This window comes from Callithrix jacchus, chromosome 1, assembly GCF_049354715.1.
Source record: "Callithrix jacchus isolate 240 chromosome 1, calJac240_pri, whole genome shotgun sequence".
In the NCBI taxonomy this organism is placed as follows: domain Eukaryota; kingdom Metazoa; phylum Chordata; class Mammalia; order Primates; family Cebidae; genus Callithrix; species Callithrix jacchus.
In genome coordinates this window covers 143,524,869-143,528,345 of record NC_133502.1, presented here as the reverse complement: position 1 = coordinate 143,528,345, position 3,477 = coordinate 143,524,869, and the positions used below count along the sequence as shown (strand labels likewise).

At 47.8% G+C, this 3,477-nt stretch overlaps 1 pseudogene across 1 annotated transcript; it reads left to right on the top strand.

The window, feature by feature from the left end:
• The first annotated feature begins 577 nt into the window (after window positions 1-577).
• Window positions 578-1,956, top strand: LOC100409066 (aldo-keto reductase family 1 member B1 pseudogene; annotated as a pseudogene). The gene has a single exon (XR_013526842.1). The product of XR_013526842.1 is annotated as an aldo-keto reductase family 1 member B1 pseudogene (transcript).
• The last annotated feature ends 1,521 nt before the right edge of the window (window positions 1,957-3,477 follow it).

Below are 3,477 nucleotides of genomic sequence, written 5' to 3'. Positions count from 1 at the left end.
GTTTCACCGTGTTAGCCAGGATGGTTTCGATCTCTTCACCTCATGATCCGCCCACCTCAGCCTCCCAAAGTGCTGGGATTATAGGTGTGAGCCACCACGCTCAGCCTCCAAACAAGACTCTGAATGCTAGAGGCCAGAGACCGTGTCTGTGTGACTGACAGTTTATTGCCAAAGCTCAATAAACTTTCTTTGTGAATTATGACTTGTATGGGTAAAAACCCAGCTTCAGTGGGCTGGTGGTGTTAAGAAAAAAATCATAGGCCAGGCGCAGTGGCTCACACCTATAATCCCAGCACTTTGGAAGTCCAAGGCGGGTGGATCACGAGGTCAAGAGATAGAGACCATCCTGGTCAACAGGGTGAAACCCCATCTCTCCTTAAAAAAACACAAAAATTAGCTGGGCGTGGTGGTGTGCCCCTGTAGTCCCAGCTACTAGGGAGGCTGAAGCAGGAGAATTGCTTGAACCCAGAAGGCGGAGGTTGCAGTGAACTGAGATCGAGATCATGCCATTGCACTCCAGTCTGGGTAACAACAGCGAAACTCCGTCTCAAAAAAAAAAAGAGGTACGGTTCTGGGTGGGGGTCTGGGGAGCGCAGCAGCAATGGCGGGCCACCTCGTGCTCTACAACGGCACCAAGATGCCCATCCTCGGGCTGGGCACCTGGAAGTCCCCTCCAGGCCAAGTGACCGAGGCTGTGAAGGTGGCCATCGACGTTGGGTACCGCCACATCGACTGTGCCCATGTGTACCACAATGAGAATGAGGTGGGGGTAGCCATTCAGGAGAAGCTCAAGGAGCAGGTGGTGAAGCGTGAGGAGCTGTTCATCGTCAGCAAGCTGTGGTGCACGTACCATGAGAAGGGCCTGGTGAAAGGAGCCTGCCTGAAGACGCTCAACGACCTGAAGCTGGACTACCTGGACCTCTACCTTATTCACTGGCCAACTGGCTTTAAGCCTGGGAAGGAATTTTTCCCATTGGATGAGTCAGGCAACGTGATTCCCAGTGACACCAACATTCTGGACATGTGGGCGGCCATGGAAGAACTGGTGGATGAAGGGCTGGTGAAAGCTATTGGCATCTCCAACTTCAACCATCTCCAGGTGGAGAGGATCTTAAACAAACCTGGCTTAAAGTATAAGCCTGCAGCTAACCAGATTGAGTGCCACCCATACCTCACTCAGGAGAAGTTAATCCAGTACTGCCAGTCCAAAGGCATCGTGGTGACCACCTACAGCCCCCTAGGCTCTCCCGACAGGCCCTGGGCCAAGCCCAAGGACCCTTCCCTCCTGGAGGATCCCAGGATCAAGGCGATCGCAGACAAGCACAATAAAACCACAGCTCAGGTGCTGATCCGGTTCCCCATGCAGAGGAACTCGGTGGTGATCCCCAAGTCTGTGACACCAGAACGCATTGCTGAGAACTATAAGGTCTTTGACTTTGAACTGAGCAGCGAGGATATGACCACCTTACTCGGCTACAACAGGAACTGGAGGGTCTATGCCTTGGTGAGCACTGTCTCCCACAAGGATTACCCCTTCCATGAAGAGTTTTGAAGCTGTGGATGCCTGCTCATCCCTGAGTGACCTATACCTGTGTTTCCTGCCTCATTTTTTTCCTTGCAAATGTAGTATAGCCTGTGTCATTCAGCAGTGGGACAGCAGCTTATAGAGTGGCCAGCAAGAGCGTGTCTGGCTTGATGTTGGATCTCACGAGGCCTGCCCATAGAGTAGAAGTCTCTTCCAGTTTGCTTTGCCCTTCTCTTTGCCCCACTGGGGAAAGTACAACCTGAATACCCTTTCTGACCAAAGAGAAGCAAAATCTGCCAAGTCAAAATGGTGCCACTAACAGCTGAGTTTTGACTGCTTGGAACTGTAATCCTTTCAGCAAGACTTCTCTTTGCCTCAAATAAAAAGTGCTTTTGTGAAAAAAAAAAAAAAGAAAAAAGAATAATAAAGAAAAAAATCCCTAGCTTCAGTTTGAGCTGGAATTCCCCTTCTGCCCAAGGAGCAGAAACTTAATCTCTGCTTTCTGGAGTCCACCCCATAGTTCTCCCCAACAACATTAAACCTAAGCTCTGCAGGCTTTTCTAGTATAAAGATGTTGGAGGTGGGCATCTGGCCTTTGGGCATCAGCCCAGGCCAGTGGTTCCTGCCATTTCTCTCATTCTGACAGTAGGACCCCTCAGGCCCAGAAGCTCTCTCTCTTCCCCTCTGTGCCACATTTATTTATTTATTTATGTGTTTATGTTTGTTTTTTTTCTCAAGTCTCATGAGATCTGTGCCACATCTAAGAGTGTGGGAATCAGGCTGTTCTTCCTTGGGGTAAAGAAATTACCAAGCTTCAGCTTTGTTCCTGGGAACCCTGTCCAGAAAGTAAGGCTTGTCCCTCCATATACTACCAAGGTCTCTATTTCCATTACTTCTCCTTCGTCTTTTCTTTTTTATTTTTTTAAGATGTTGTTTTGCTGTTGTTACCCAGACTGGAGTGCAATGGCACAATCTCGGCTCACTGCAACCTCCGCCTTCTGGGTTCAGGCAATTCTTCTACCTCAGCCTCCTGAGTAGCTGGGATTACAGGCACGTGCCACCGTGCCCAGCTAATTTTTTGTATTTTTAGTAGAGATGGGGTTTCACCATGTTGACCAGGATGGTCTCAATCTCTTGACCTCGTGATCCACCCACCTCGACCTCCCAAAGTGCTGGGATTACAGGTTTGAGCCACCGCGCCCAGCCTGTTTTTTTGACTCTTTTTGAGACAGAGTCTTCCTCTGTCACCCAGGCTGGAGTGCAAGGGCGCAATCTTGGCTCACTGCAACCTTTGCCTCCCCGGCTCAAGCAATTCTCCTGTCTCAGCCTCAACTCAGGAGTTCAAGACCAACCTGGCCAACATGGTGAAACCCCATCTCTACTAAAAATACAAAAATTAGCCGGGCATGGTTGTACTCACCTGTAATCCCAGTTATTCAGGAGGCTGAGGCAGAATTGCTTGAACCCCAGAGGCAGAGGTTGCAGTAGGCTGAGATCATGCCACTGCACTCCAGCCTAGGCAACAGAGCGAGACTCTATCTCAAAAAATAAATAAAATAAGGGAAAAGTAAAAGGCAGCACCTTGAATAGAGTTAGTGATGGGGATAAGGAGGATGAATTGAGGAGAAGGTGATAACCTACACAAAGAAAGGGATATTGTTACATATCTCAAAAAATTTTATCCCACCACACATAGTCAATGCATTTTTCTAGCTTTATTGAAGTACAATTGACAAATAAAATGCATACAAATTTACAGTATTCAACATGTTTGATATATGTATATATTGTAAAATGATTACCACGATCAAGCTAATTAACATATCCATCACCTCACATAGTTATTTTTTGTGTGTATGGTGAAAACATTTAAGATTTACTCTCCAGACTGGGAAACATGGCAAAACCTGGTATCTACAAAAAATACAAAAATTAGCAGGGCATGCTGGCAG